The 17,182-nt window shown below is 38.7% G+C and overlaps 1 long non-coding RNA gene across 1 annotated transcript; it reads left to right on the plus strand.

The window, feature by feature from the left end:
- On the plus strand, nucleotides 6,028-9,312 carry LOC18608695. The gene is made up of 5 exons (XR_001926378.1): nucleotides 6,028-6,756; nucleotides 6,851-7,003; nucleotides 7,100-7,813; nucleotides 7,903-8,633; nucleotides 8,732-9,312. It is a non-coding gene; the product is annotated as an uncharacterized LOC18608695 (long non-coding RNA).

A 17,182-nucleotide genomic window follows, 5' to 3' on the forward strand; every position in this document is an offset into this window, starting at 1 on the left:
ACTTAATTAAACTCTTTTAATTAAGTCCTTAAAAATTAAAATCAAAATTAATTTCCTTTATATTTTGCAATCAAGGCCTTATAATTATAATTATTTATAATTATGTCTAAAACTTAATTAAACTCTTTTAATTAAGTTTATAGAAGTTAATTACCTAGCATGTGATTTAAGTCTAACTTAAATCATCACTCTCTCAATTTAATTCAAATGGAATCATTATGTATGACCCATTAGGTTCCCAACATGTTGGAAATGGAATTGATTAATATAAATTTCAATCAATTAATTTATAATCAATTCCATAGACAAGATTGACATCTAGCAATGTATCATGGCCATCCAATTGTTGGGGGAGTTAAAGGGTTCTTTGACAACCTTTCAGTGTATAGTCTATCGGCGTAATTCATTCTCTCATCATATATCTCGGAGATAATAAGAGCTTGGTACAGTGTCTACTCTTATTGACTTTCATATTTGTTTATGCAATTATAGTATTAGCTTTATAGAGGGTTATGAAACCTTTTTTATAATCTCTATGTCGCATTGGCCAAGGACTTCAATAAGCTAATGTTAACCAAGAACTTATAGGATATGTCCTTTAAAATACTTGAGGTGATGATTTCTATCTTGACTACTCATTTGCCTTCACATGCTTCATATTATACCTAAAAACATCTTGTTTTGGCATCCTTGGTTAGGCACCCATAAAGATGAAATCAAAGTATAACACTCCACACATAAGACAACATGGTGTCTCAAGTCTAGGGAGTATTTACACAACCGACACATGAGAAGTGTTACATATACACTAGCGTGTATTACCAAATGCACTTCTCATGGCGGGTCATGTTCAGTAAAGTTGCTCTCCTAGGCAAACACCTATATTATAGTTCCAAGTATCTCTATATTTCAATCTATGAGATCGATTGCTTACTTCCAAAATAAGGAATATAGAATATACCAGTCTCTAAGCATCATTGATGTTCAGTCTCAATGATACATTGACCAAGAACATTTTGAAATTATGCTTTGATGCATATGAATCTCACAACTGTAACCCATTACAGTTTCCTTGTAAGGCATATTAATATAATGAACTTCATCCAATTAGACTTATAACTCATTATAATTAATGTATTATTGATGAAAGAAAATTTTTAATCATTCAATATGAATAATACTATTGCATGATTGAAATCAAACCTCAATCAATTCCAATTGATTGCAGAGCTCATCCCAACAGACTCCATTTGTTAAAACATGGAGAAGCAAAGCATCGGGAAGCCAACATGAAACGTGACCTCTGTCTAAGTTGAGCCGTGGTATGGGGCTTCTTTTTAAATATGTAATATATATATATATATATATATATGAGTCTGCGAGGCTTTTGATAATACTATCCCTTGCATATGCAAACCACATCACTATAATCTATATTTTTTTCGGCATTCCAAAAATGACAGCGTACACTGAGTGGTTAACTGTGCATGGTGTTTCTTTTAAGAGTTCTTGCAAAATATAAACATTTTCAAATTGCATGGGGATTCTATATTAGATATTTTAATAAAGGGAAGCTGCTCATTATTTAGGTTCCCCATGAAAAGGGAAACGTGTGCCACTGATGAAGCTTCCACATGAAGACTTGGTGATTTTAAGGAGACACAATTAGTATTTCTTTCAGAATTTCTGCCATAGAAATCCCATTCTCTTTCTTTTGTTCCCGACATTTGCCTCAAATGTTGAGGTCATTTTCTGTGTGATACCAACTAGCAATCATGCCGTAAAACTTGATAGCAAATGAATACTCAAAAAAAAAAAAGAAAAAGGACTATGGTCCCCATATCTTCAAAAGCATGGTATGCATGTTGGATTGACAGGCACGTTTAGCAGTGTTAGGTTTTTTGTCAATATTTTGAGAAAATTCCTAAAATTTCGAACAATAAACAGGATTACCTATAAAAACAGTCCCGGCAATTTTTGAGCTAGGGCCCGCCTTAACCCTGCTGGCTGGCTCCCAGTAATCCAAAACTAGACTCATGTTAGCATTTGATTTGCAAGTATAAGAGAGCTCATATACATATACATATATAATCGTACATACTTGCGGCCTTTAGCTAAGTCCAGCTGGTTAATCACTTTAACATGCCATGAGCTGTGCCAGCGTTTGGCTTAATCAATGCCAACTATTGGTAATCAACACTGTCTCAAAGTTTAATTTTAAACCATTTGGGCACCCTTACTTCTGTAATAGACTCACTTTGTGGGGGGTTTTAACTTTTAGCCAACTGTCAAAGGCCCATCTAAGTGTTATTAATTTTCTAATAATTTTCAACAATTTAACATTAGTAAACTCCAGATTTATTTAATGGGTTTGGTCCAAAGCCAGTTTACTTGAAACAAAATACTCTCCAGTCTGGGCCCACAGGAAACCGAAGGACCAATCAACACTTCACCTAGCCATCTCAATCTCATGCTTATCCCGTAATCAACGTGTTGATCACCCACGACATTGCCACTAGATGTCCGCCACGCGTCCCTTGATGCGTTGGATCCCACGAGGTCAAGCTCAGCTCCTCGTCAGCATAAAAGGAGCCTAGAGTTTGTTCCCACTTCCAGCGGTTTACACAACACACACAGCTTAACAAACAAACTACCTTAATCTACGCAAATCCCTACTACAGCTTTTAAACTCCCATTCATCTCTTCGTCTTTCTCTCAATGGCTGGGTTCGAGCAGCGAGTAAAGGAGAGAGCCAAGGAGCTCAAGGTTTTGCTCAAGAAGGGTGTGAAGATCGTGGGAGATTCATGCAAGAAAGGCTGGTACAAGGTCAAGCATATCAGAGGCTGATGAATATGCTCCACCATGTTTGATCCTGATCTATATTTCAATACCCACATCTTTTTTTTATTCGCGTTTTCCTTGGTTTTTTAGGTTTGAGTTTTCTCATGTAAAGATCTCAGTCATTGTCCTTTGTTGGGGGGGTTTTTGTTTAAAACTTTAAAGGGTTTGGTTCTGTTTGCTGTTTCGTCTTCTTTTAATCTGATTTAGCTTTTCATGAGTTAATCTTTGTTGTTGTTGTTGTCGATTACATCTCTGATTATTTTGAGATTTTAGTTATTGTTTCTGTTTGGCTCTAAAATGTAAAGGAGTGTACAATTCTTTATTTTTCCTACAATTTTATAAGGATTATCCCCCAAAAAAAAAATTCCGTGAGTTTGAATAAACTGATAACTTGTCTTTCTGCGATAGGATAATGCTAATAATTCCTGCTTAGGCATTACCTAGTCGTTTCTCTGTTTTACTTTTCGGGGTAGATTTAGTCATTATCGAAAATGCTGGTTAAAAAGAAGAGGGCAACCATTGGGTCCATTCCTGGCAACGTTGCAACTTTCAGGGAATATGACGCATTGACGCTTCTTCTACCAATTGGCTTGAGCTGTACTCTACCATTTGATTGGGAAGAGTTGGGACCCTTAAGTCTTGATTCCGTAAGCTCAGTGTGAATAGAGAAATTAACCACACAACTTTGTCAAACTTGTAGACTGTCTATATACAAAGGCATAGACGCATATATAGTATTAGAATAAGCTCGAGCGTCGAGAGAGCTAGTAAAGTAGCTAAAGTGGCTTAACTTGTTCGATGAATGTAAGCTATAGCATTTATAAATTAGGAGCACTACATTTGATTCAAATCTTTATTATAATATATTATACTTTACTCCATTTCTAAGCAAGTTTCTTTGTCTAAATACTAGCATTTTGCATACTTTTGCATGTATTCAAATTGACTTTTTATAGTTTTAAAGTCTGAATTGCGTTGGGTTGTTTGCTTGCTTTGCCTAGATAGGCCCATCCAGGTGAAGTTCTTTAGTAGAAGGCTCATGGTTAAACCTAACTAACAAATTATTTCTGAATCCATGCTATGCTACATTTTACTTTTTCCAAATCTAAAACAGGATTTGTGTAGGGGAGACGACTTGCAAAAGTTTATTAGCATGCACGATTTTTACAAGAGGATTGGAAGAGCTTGGAAAAAGGGTACCTGTTGTATGCACTACCAGGAACTAGCAAAACTAGCCTTGTTCTAATCAGTGCAAATTGCAGGAATTTTGCAATGATTATGATTTAGAGATCAAATAACTTAATTGCTATGGGGTATATGATTCTCACAAGTTCAGGTGTGTCGTGTGTAGAGGTCAATAAGAAGAGAGGAACTGGATCGATTGAAAGGGTTTCTATTCGGCTTGACTGGTTCTTCTAGTTGGTTTGATGGTTTTCGATGATTTTCTCCTTAACGCTTGAGGAAGAAGGAGGAGATCCTGAGAGAGAGTGTGTGAGATCATACCTTTTGGAATGTGTTCTGCCCTTTATATATGGGGAGTAGAGTAGGTACCTATTTGATAGCATACCGTGCAAATGGTTGGAGGCAGTTAATAAGTTATTTTCTTAAATATTCTAATTTTAAGCAAGGAGATTCTCCTCAGTTTTCATAAAAAAAGTTGGGAAAACTTAGAAAAGGTTTTCAATATCTGAATAATGGGAAGAGAAAGAAAAGAAGTGACTGACTATTTGTCAATGATAAAAATAAGGTAATACATGACTAATTGGTAGGTTTATTTGAATGGACAATGCAAGAGTAGTGTTAATGCCTTTCTCACATATAATCGTATTCATAAACTTAAATTTATTTTATGGATAAGAATTTTTTTTAATAAATTTAAATCAAATTCATTAAAAATGATAAATTCAATGGAGTGCGAAATCACATTTAAATAAAAAGAGTATTTTTTATAAATGGGTCTCAGGTATAAGGCGTTTTTGATAATAGTCTTTCGTATAATTTTATCTGTTTTTAACCAAGAGAAAAAAAAATTGAACAAAATTATCCTTAATGAAACCGATCAATTTGCTAGGCTTCGCGCCTCAATCCGAAATCTATTAACGGGTCAAGTATGTCTTTTATATGGATCACAACTCTTCGATTTTCATCGAGAGACCGTACATATCATCAGAAGCAAGTCTGTCAAAAGCATTCATAGACAGTTCAACTTCCGAGCATTTTGGCAATAGTAAGAGCTTTTTGAAGTGATTATTACTTGCATAAAGGTAGTTCACATATTGAGCAGTATGAAGAAGTTGACATTACGTTAAGAAAGGTATAATATTTTTTTATGAATTTTTTATTTTATTTTGAACTATATGGAGGTTTTTGATAGAATGGTTATTGTTCATGTTTAGGGTTAAGGTTTGAGCATAAACCTATACATATTGCTTGTTCATATCGATATTGTTATTGTTTAAAATTTTTTAATATAAACATGAAAGTGGTATTGTTGGTGTTGTTTGGATGGAAAAGTGACCGGTCATGCATGACTGATTGATATATATGTGTTATAACCCTTTGTTAGATATTGCGTGAGTGAGGGCGTGCTTAGGTGGTTGGCACTTTTTGCGTGAGTGGATTTTTGCATGGGGTCACGTAGGATTTGCGTGATTGTAAAAAGGCTTAACTTTGCGTGACTGATTGATAGGTCATTGCGTGACTGGTTTCTAGGTTGTTGCGTGAATATTGTTCAGGCATGACGTCGGTTAGTGTGTGCGTGATTCGATTAGTTGTTCTTAGAATTGCATGACTTGTTTGTAAATCATTGCATGATTTAATGTTAGTAATTGCGTGACTAATTGATTAGGCATTGCGTGACTATTGTTGTAGGAAATTGCACGAGTGTCATAACTGTATGAAATTTATCTGCATGGGTTCATTCTGTATTATTTTGGGTCAACTGTAATTCTTTAATGTGTATATGTTGATTTACTTAATAATCCATGCTCCACACTTGGATTAATTATTCTGTTTCAGGGTTGTTTAAAAATAATTAAAAATATTATTAGGGTTATATTTTGAGTGAGCTTATAAGGAGGGCTATTTCTAAGAAATTCTTGTCGTTTTTTTGTTAATCTACAATGATGGTATTGACATGACTAAAATGAGAATGTTTTCTGTTTTATGTTGTAGATGGCCAACACAGAAACAGAGCAGGAAAAAGTGGAGTCCTTGCTTTGTGTGCTGAGGCACCGGTGGGGGTTCAATGCGGGCGTTAACATCCACTATAAGTGGTTGCATCTGCACGTGATACGCGAGATGCTGTGTCAAGTGAACGAGCTGGAAAACTTTAAGAGAACATGCTTCGGGCACATGCTGGATGTCGAAGCAGACAAGAGTTTATTCTGCGTCAGTCTTGTGCACATTCTAATGCTGCGCAAAATCAACAAACCTGATACCACGGAGGCAGAGTTATGGTTCGCAATAGGGAAAACGAATGCTCATTTTTCTAAGAGGGAGTTTTGTCTGGTGACAGGACTGAAGTTTGGTCCCCTACCGACCTTCATTGTCAATCCCTACAAGGCCCTCCCTAGAGGAATTCACCTATGATATTGGGGACTTGGGAAGGAGGTGAAGATCCAACAGGTTTTAGATACCTTCAAGGGAGGGCAGTTTCAGCAAAAGGGAGACACAAGCAAGACGGCCCTCGTCTTGATCGCGATCAATGTTTTATTTGGTCAAGACTATAGATGATCTGTGGTTCCATGGTTGTTGTCGCTGGTCGAGAACATGGACGAGTGGAATGCATTCCCATGGGACATATACTTGTGGAGTCTGACCGTGGATTACTTGTTGAGGGGTTTCGAATCTCTTGCTGCAGGTGAAGCAGATAAGAAGCGCTACCACCTTTATGGATTCATATGGGCGTTTCAGGTAGTCTGCCATAGCCTAATGTTTATCATTATCATTATTGTTTTCGCATAAGAATTTATGAGGTGAGTAAAAATGTTACACAATTGATGTGCAGTTTTGGGCGTTGGAAGCAATACCTGAAATCAGAAGCTTGTTGAAAAGGAAGCAGCAGTCCAGACAGGTTTGGCCAAGAATGCTTAAATGGCAATGTGACGAGAGGCCTACAAGTTTCCATGCCAATATTGCAAGTTTGGAGAGAGACGGCAAGGTGAGTACATAAACCATATTTTTTTTATTAAATTTTATATTTATTGTCATAGGGTAGCGAGGCTTATACCTAATGGCAATGTATGTTTTGGTGAAGTTGTGGGCAGTGAGAACATTGGAGCCAACGGCAGAGGAAATGTTGACCGCATAATGGGCAAACATTGAGGTCAATATCTTCGAGGGGTAGCAATACATTCCATTATGAAAGTTGGAGGGTCGCCCAGAATTCGGTCCTCAGCAAAGGAGGAAAATAATGGACCGTAAAAGGAAAAGTCCAGTACGATAAGCCGTTAAGCGGAGACGCACAGTAGAAGAGGAGGTCCATTCCGATTTTGGTGCTGCTAAGGCACCTCATTCTCCTCTTGCAGCTGTTCATGGTGCTTCTCCTGCTGCTCATCATGCTGCTACTCCTGCTCCTCCTCTTTCTACTTCTACTGTTGCCCCTCCTTCTGCTTCAAGTGTTGCCCTTTATGCTGAGCCGCGCAAATGGGCACTACGTCTTCAAATGACTACTAGCATTAAGCAAGAGCTGCAAAATATGAGGACACAGTGGAAGAAAGACCTCCAATCATTACAGATGAATATGCAGATACAGATGCAGTCAATGCAATTCGAGATCCAGCAATCAATACAGTTAGAGATCCAGCAAGCGAGGCAAATGCAGTTAATGCAGTTGGAGATCCAGCAGTCAATGTAGTTGGAGATCCAGCGGGCGATGCAGATGCAGACGCAGTCACTGCATGAGCATATCCAGCACTCACTGCAAGGGCTGGAGAATCGAATTATCGATCGATTGATCGATCATTTTGAGGTATGAGGTTTTATATTATTTATTGTGTGAGTTATAACATGCACGATGTATACACTGTTCTAATGTGTTTGACTTTTTTGATCGTTTAGGGTCGAATCTCACCTCCTCGTAGCTCGATTAAACATCATCCTGATCTTATCCCATCTCCGGTAGAGGTAGCCCAGCATTCTCAGCCCACACTTAGGCTCCACTTCCTCCGTCTGAGCTCGAAGAGGGACCTCATCCTCTGAGTAGTGGAACTACAACTTTCGCACGTCCTGCTCTTGTCCCAACTCCAGCAGAGGCCTCTCTGCATGGTGAGATCACACCTTTTGCTAAGGCTCCACCTCCACTTGAGCCCAAAGATGCACGTGTGATCTTGGCCAGCAAATACCTTCGAAGCCCGTACGTTAACCCGCTATTAGTTCAGCGCAAAGCGAAGGACTATTTGAAGGACATGTATGAGTCCTTTCTGAAAAACGACCAAGACAAGTAAAATGAAAACAATAGACCATATTAGGGTTAACAGTTCTAGGGTATTTATTACATACATAGACCTTTTGACATGGGTATTATTATGTGGAAATCGTGAGGAATGACCTTGGTAGTAAGGTAACTTCACTATAATTTAAATTTAACACTATTTTAAATATGCAGGGTTAACATTCTGGGCATCAAAGGGCAGTAGGGCCCTGATTTTTTTCGGCAATTGGAGATGCCGACAGAGTTGATGGACACCCAACAGATTGATGCATGCATCAGTGTGTTGTGTAAGCGGGTGCATGAGCACCATCCACAACACTACGAGCAGAGAATATGCATTGTTGACACCACATTCTATGTAAGTATATTATATTTTACTAAGTTGTAATTATTCAAATGTATGGGGTTTAGGGTTACTTTATTGCATCTAACTATTGTGCATAACGTAATTGATAGCTTATTTTGCTCCATCTGAACCAAGAAATGCGGCCTTCCCCCATCGAGAAGACATTCAAGCTGAGTGAGGTGATTTTGCCAGACGATGTGTTTGCTTATGCAAAGGGTGGGAGACCTCCGTGGGGTTTGCCATGGCATGAGGTTGACTCAATTCTTGTACTGTGTTTTTTCGACGGCCATTGGGTGGTAGTGCATGTTAACTTGCTGAAATGGACTATGATGTTAGTGGACTCATCGTACAGTCGAAAAGAAGCACGTGATACACAGATGAGTCCACTAACATTATTATTTCCCATTATATGCCACCAGGCGGGGTACTTTGTCAGCTCATGCCGTCAAAAGTGAGCTTTGACGCGGATGAAATATAGGTTAAATGAGAAGACCCCGATACAGCAAGATTCGCACAGTTGTGGGGATTGGGTTATAGCATCGTTGCAGTGGTTGATCGGCTCGGAGGATCAGACGCTGAAGGCAAACGCCATAGAAGGCATTCAAACAAAGTTTGCCCTTGAGATTTTTGCTAATAGCTTAAGTTGTTAAATTTTTTAATTTGTTTATTCTTTTTCAATCTGTAAATAAAATTAACATTATTTTGTATCTTTTCCATATTATTCTTTATTGTATCATTTACATATTATTCTTTGTATTCATTCATGTGATAAGCATACGGGTCCAATAAAAACGACATTGTTTTTTTCTTATTCATATCGTAAAGTTTGTTAGTATTTTACACAATTTACATGACAGCGTTCATTCGTTTGCATATGCCAACCCCCTTTTACTTCTTTACTTTATAGCCTATATGACATGTTAAATTGCATTGCGTGACATAGGGTTGTAAGCAGTTGCTATTGAATTGCATGAATGGTGAGAATGGAATCGCGTCACCAGTTGATATTGATTCACTGGAGTATTTGTTATGAAGTCACACGAGTACTAAATGTTGAATCACGTCGGTAGTTAATATGGAATCGCGTCACTAGTTGATATTGATTCGTGGGAGTATTTGTTATGGAGTCACGCGAGTACTAAATGTTGAATCATGTCGGTAGTTAATATGGAATCGCGTCACTAGTTGATATTGATTCGCGAAAGTATTTGTTATGGAGTCACGCGAGTACTAAATGTTGAATCACATCGATAGTTAATATGGAATTGAGTCACTATTTGATATTGATTCGCGAGAGTATTTGTTATGGAGTCACGCAAGTACTAAATTTTGAATCACGTCGATAGTTAACATGGAATCACGTCACTAATCCACATGGAATCGTGTGAGTAGTGAATATGGATTGCATGAACCGTTAAGATTTAGAATCGTGTGAGTATTTGATATTGACTCTCGTTAGTAGTAAATATGGAGTAGCGTTACTAGTTAATATGGAAGAGTGTGACATGACTTTTTTGTGGAATTGCATCACTCGTTGATATTGACTCGCGTGAGTAATATATGTGGAGTGGCGTTACTAGTTATTATGGAGTGGCATGAGTTTTTATTCTAAAATCGCATGAGTAGAAAAGTGGAGTCCCATGATTGGATATTATGGAATTGCGTTACTAGTTGATGTGGAGTCGCATGAGTAGTATATATGGAATGGCGTTACGAATTCTTGTTGAATCGCGTGACTAGTTGAGCTTGCATCGCATGACTCACCTATTGTATGTCATGTTCTTCGAATAAGGGTAAGCCAATTATCATGGACAATATCAAACTAGAACTCAACCTCAAGTACCATCATAACAAAAAATCGAGTTGAACACCCTAAACCCTCAACCATATGAAAGTTAAAGCACATGTTGAGGGAATTTAAAGAAAACAAAATACCACAAGTTAATTATGAGAAATACAAACTACAGCATCCATAATCCAGTTATACAAACAACTCTCAAATATGAATGTTCATCTAGTATGGTTGACTTAGCCAGAACCAATGACAACTGACTTTCTTTTTCTCTAAGGTTAATGTTGAAGAAACTCATCTGAGGACAGTCAATTCTGCCTCGCTTCTGCTGCCCGAACTGCTGTATCTGTTCTTTGCATTAGAAGATTCTCAACATTCTGTATCCTCAATTCTAATGCCTGCATTGTAACAGTTTGATTACTGAGTTTCTCATCAATCCTCAAAAGCATATTATACATCACATCATTAGAAACAGGAACTCTAAACGGTTGTCTAGATGGAGTATCATGGGCAAGATGAACTGGGCTACCTTTGATAGAGTTCAATGGCTCATCAAGACTCAAGTCATATCCCCTTTTCACGAGCCATCGAAAGGAGAGAGTACGAGGCCTGCGACTAGTCCAATCAGCTAGATACCTATTACTCCATATCCCTTTCTTCTTAACTAAAGTCGATATGATGTTCCCGTATGAAAGGGTCGTCTTTTTCTGCATGGCAACTTGTCTCATTCTCATGATCATATATTCTGCAATATTAACGCCAAACTGGCTTCCAATTGTTTCCATCATCCACAGATCCTCAGCGCTAACATGTTTTAAACTACTGATCTTTCCTTGTAATGTGGACGCAAGAAACTTATGTACCAGCCTATTTGGTGTAGAATTCAAATGACAAGCAGAACATGACTCTGTGGTGTATGGTTCTTTTCTGCTTGTCACTTGGGCCCATATGTGGGATGGGTCATATGATGGGGGAGGTTTGTATTGTCCGTGTGTATACTCCATTTTCAAGAGCTTCCAATATCAAAAGAAGTCACTGTAAACTTTATTCATCCCAAAAACATGTTCAAAACAAATGAGTCAAAATCTCTAGAATTTTCAAATTCATTTTCACTCAGGCGAATGCCGAAGTAAAATTCCCTAACAAGAGTCGGGCTATAGTCAAAATATGGAAAGGTACTTAGACCCTTAAGTTTACCCATGTCGAAAAACAAAAATAAGTCACCCTCAAGGTATATGTTTTCCTTTAAGCTTTCCTAATCTATCACTTTCTCGCACGATATCATGGCATTCTCTATTACCCAATACCTGCCACCATGTGATATGTCCCTAAACCATAAGGGAGAGCACAGATCATTACCTGGTTCAATTGATAAACCAATTGATGCGGTAGACAGTTGAAGATCTAGTTTCCATTTCTTCCTTGATCGTTGGCTAGAGTATTCATCATCACCCATACTTTGGTCGCCATCGCCACAGACATTAGGTATGCTCGAAGATGCAGCCATTGCTTAAGACAGTGTAGGACGATTCAGCTTTTGTGGTTCAACTTTTCTTCACCCTTAAACTAAGTTTGGAACGGTTGAAAGATGAAACGACAGCTATTGATAGATATTTGGAAGATTGGAATATGAAAGAAACGGTTAGAAGCTATCTTATGCCCTTTATGTTTTTTGATTACAGCGGTCGACATTAGAACAACTATTACGATTATTATATATCATTTTATGGGCAAAAATATGATGCAAGATGCCAAAATCAATCACGCAAATATTATTAAATATTTTGTGCTTTATTTAATGGTTTACAAAGAAAAACAAATTATTAAGGAGTACAATGAATTTGATGATCCAACAAATGGGCTAAGTACTATAATTGGAATTCGATGATCCAACTATGCAATGGTATTTTTATAAATAAGGGGAACTATAGTCAACTATAGGATAAATATCTAATTTTTTTCAGCACTTTCTCCTCACTTCCAATAGCTTTTTCTTCTTCTTCCCATCCTTCTTCCTCAATAAACGTTTTCCATATTACATGGAAGCCATCCCTTGAAACCTCCATAACTTTCTCAAAGTAACTTCAATTCTCATGCTTTGGTACACTTTTTCAAACCTCCATAACTTTCTTAGGATTTTTTGTGTTCTTTCACTTTTTCACCTCAAAGATCCTCAAAAGTCTTTTCTCAATACTTTTTCTCACTAGTTGGATGTCAAATAACGAAAATAAGTCACCCTCAAGCTTTCCTCAACTTTAGTGGTTCAACTTTTTTTCACCTTTAAACTAAGTTTGGAACGGTTCGAAGATGGAACGACAACTATCGATATATTTATGGAAATTGTGATAAATGACCTTCGTAGTAAGGTGACTTCAAAAACGCCTTATAATATATCTTCTTGCTCAGAAGTAAACATGTCTAATCTTTGTGTTGTAGCAGTGTTCATTGTCGTCATATTGGAATCATCATTCATGAGTTTAGATGACTTCAGAGGATGATTCTTTTTACTAGCATCTGAAGCCCAACGACGTGAGCCCCTACATTGTCACGTGACTGATACTGTTTTTCACTTTGAGTGCTACCCAAACCATTTGGTGTATCCCAACCATTTGAACTTGTTGGTTGATTTGACTCATCAAGAGAGCCCTAACCTTCATAACATTCTGGTGACTTTTGTTGTTCCCAGCCACTAGATTTGGAAGAGTCGTCCAAGGTTTTCGAAAGAATGACATCTTCTGTTCCCTAACCAGACTGTGGCAGTGCATCACTAGCATAAGCTTTTTCACATTCTTCCTCCATTGTTCCCCAACTAGTTCCACCATTCCCACCATTAGACTTGAAGGTTTTGTCATACATATGGACATCTTGTGTATCTAACTTTTCATTCCCCAATCAGATAGTTCAGTTTGCTCTTTCATACAAGTTCCATCCACTTTGAGAGAGACATCTTGTGTTTTAGATTTGCTTGTCCCCCAGTTACCACACTCAATTTGCTTCGTTGTACTGGTCACAGCTACTACAACATCTTGTGTTTTAGATTTGCTTGTCCCCCAATCACAACAGTCATTTTGCTTCGTTGTTCTGGTCACAGCTGCTGCAACATCATGTGTTGCAAATATCATCTGCAGACTCTGTCAAACTCAGTCAAACTCAAGTTGAAATAGTATCATTGAATGCAAATATCAATGGCCAGTTCGAAACAATCCCTAACAACTAATGTTTGAAGGGCCACTATCTTCAAGTACGACACCTATAACGTTATCAGAGTTTGTAGAGGGCATTAGACAACGGTTTCGTGTGTGCTCAGGTTGTTTGCAAATTGTACATCCCTTGGGTAGTCGTTGTCGAGCTGTCGATTGAGTAGATGATGTTTCCTCGTTTGTCGGTGGAGCTACAAACGGAGTTTGACAATTTTGTCTATTATGACCATAGCTCTTGCATTGTGAACATTTACGTTGTCCGCTGCCTTCCCTAATTGATGGAATCCTTTTCCTCCTAGGTCTTCCGGCTTAACCTCGCCAACTTGGTGGCAAAATGATAATTTGTTGAATGTCATCGAGGATGTCCCACTCATTAGGATGCCCAACCGAGCGAATGGGAACCGCATATCCCTTCACCCAAGATCGAGTCTTGTAATAGTTCGAGCAGAATTCAATGGCTGGACGTTTGCACTTACTGCCAAGGCAATGAAATCACAGTTGGTGAACAATGTAAAAATTCAATTCATCATGCACAATATAACAAAACATGATTGCTCATACATTATTGCCACCATGGCATGCGTGCAAGGGAGTAGATAGGACTGGAACTCACCGCATGAACACTCCTTGGTGGAGAGGTTCACCACTCTGTCCTTACTCCCGCTTATAACTTGAAACTCCACCCGATCGATTGCTTGTATGGAAAAGTGACATGCTTCATTGAATCGCCTGTTCAATAGATCGGTAGCCCAAGAGCTGAGGGGCGTGGTCAAATTTAATGCCTCATTGTGCCGATCATGGAACCAATGTTGAAACATGCCTCTGATGCACTCGATCAACACCGTTATTGGCATTTTTCTTGCTTGCCTTAAGCAAGAGTTAATACACTCCGTAATGTTCGATGTCATTAGCTTGAATCGCCTTACTGGTGACCGTGCATGTGCCCATCTCTCAGGGCCTAATCTCATAAGGTTGTCATAAACAGGTTTTGCAAAGCTAGCTGATTCATATGTCTATCAAAATCGAAGACCCTATATCAGTTGGTGGCCATGGTGAAAATCACTGCAACATCTTCGCGCTTGAACCTATTTTTAATGTTTTTCCCTAAGTGGTAATTGCATAGACTGTGATGAGCGTCCTTGTACACTTTATCAACTGCATTCTTAATGCCAAGATGCTGATCAGAAATGAACATTGCATTTTCAAGATAACCAATTGCACAATGCAATTGGTTAAGAAACCACGACCAAGACTCTTCGTCTTCGACGAGGCCAATGCCAAATGCAAGTGGATATATCTGCACATTCACATCTTTGCATACCGCCACAAACAGAATACCTTTGAATCTACCTTTCAGATGTGTGGTATCGATAGCGACTACAGGGAGCATTACAACACTGAACCCTCGAATACATGACCCGAATGCCCAGAAACAATATTTGAATCGTTGTTCCCCATTAGTAGCGACACATGTGATAGTACCGGGATTTTCAAGTTCCAACATATGAAAATATGAGGGGAGAAGTTGGAATGACTCTTCCGGCGGACCAAACACAAGACTCTCCGCATACTCCTTCGCTTGCCAGGCTTTACCATATAGGAATTGCAATCCCCACTTGCGATTCATCTCTTCCATTATTTCCTTTGGTCTCAATGGGGTTACACAATTTTCTTACACCTTGCTGGAGATAAGCTCACCAATTACCCTCGCTCTCGTAGTTCAGTACCTACATTGCAAACCATCGATAATACACGTGTGTACCTTCTGCAACATCCGAAGTTACCAATATTCTCCCTCAGGCAACTTCGTTGCATGCAAAGCAAACTTGCATGCCTTATCCTTACAACCAACCTCAAAACGAGTGTGACATGACTTTTTAACTCTAAACTCAAAATGCTCTTTTAGTGCCAATATGCTCAAAGCTCATTTCAATTCAGCCTTCGATGGAAACACTTTTTCGCAATATAAGTGGTCGTCCATTGATCCGGATTCCTCACTCTTAACTGTTTGGAAGGATATAATATCTAGCCCGGGAATAATCCATTGACGAGATACCCCTGTATTTACCCTCTCTTGATTACTGTCATCAGGCGAACGAATGTCGTTCTCAAGTGCGATGGCGTTCTTGTAAATAGGGTTCGCACCTTCAACATCTTCTAATTCAACAGTTTTGCCATGGTCGTCCAACTCAACCTCTTCTAACACAATAATTGTGGTATGACCTGTACCACCATCTGCATGATTGTAATCAGGAATGTCGGTCTGCTCAACCTTGTCGTCCTCTGAATGGTCTTCATGTCCACCAACGTAATCGTCTTCACAGTCATCATGCAACTCATCGTTCTGATCCGCCATGTTGTCCTCTTCAACATCATCTTGAACTTGATCAGCTGCATCGTCATCACTCACAACCATCACAATGTCGTTTGCTAATGACAATAGACCCAATGCATTTCCCAGCGACAGTTGTGTTTGTTGCAAAGTACCAAGTATTTCGTTCGATGCACATTTTGATCGAAATTGTGCAGACATCATTTGTAGACACCTCATGTGCGTCGGGCTGCTAAAACTCATGAGGATACATCAAACGTGATTGCCATGGTTGTTTGTTAGGAAATGCATGGTGTGGTATGTCATAATAATTAACATTATGTTCTTGGTTATTACTATGTTGGATACCGTGTTCATGTGGAATATCGTTTGCATTTCCTACCTTAATTGTCACAAACACAACAACTGCCCTCTCATCTCGCAGAATACTTGCTACATCTTCATCATCCCTGATAACTGCGTGCGAAACCCACCTCTTCAACCAGCTTCACTAGTCCCGAAAATGACAAATCTCTCCCAACACCCCTCACTCATGACTCACCACCCTTGTAAGTGTCATCGACCCAATGACCATCGTATGTAATCATAAGCTTCACATTTGGCAGATCGCTAAAATTTAATAGAAAATAAATGTCACGATCAGTCAGTTTATCAAAAATAGCCCCTCAATGCATAGAAACCACTTACGCAATGCCTAAGTCACATTTGGTCGGCTGCAGAAATTTAACAGAAATTAAGTGTCGTAATGTCTAATACACATTAATGCAATGCCTAATAACTAGTGAAAAAACGCCCTTAAACAAGAAGCGAATTGCACAAGTCACGCGCCACTGCTCTCGCAATATATAACAACAGGTCACGTAATATATAAAAACCAATCACTCAAGCCTAAAAAACTACTGAACAAAAGCCTCAAAATAACACATGAATTGCACAAGTCAAGTGCCACCACTCTCGCAATACATAACAGCAGGTAACGCAATATATAAAAACTAGTCACGCAAGCCTAAAAAACTACTGAACAAAAGCCTCAAAATAACACATGAATTACACAAGTCACACGCCACTGTCGTGACGTGCGGGTCCGGGAACTCGTCCGTCAGACGCGGGCGAAAATTAAATATTCGCGGGTGTGGGAGTCGCCACCAATCTTTTTTATCTAGGTGTGATTGGTCACCTATTAACCCGATTCTTAATTGACGAAGTCCTAAATTAATTTTAGGTCCGTCGAAAGAAC

This window comes from Theobroma cacao, chromosome 2 (assembly GCF_000208745.1).
Source record: "Theobroma cacao cultivar B97-61/B2 chromosome 2, Criollo_cocoa_genome_V2, whole genome shotgun sequence".
NCBI lineage: Eukaryota > Viridiplantae > Streptophyta > Magnoliopsida > Malvales > Malvaceae > Theobroma > Theobroma cacao.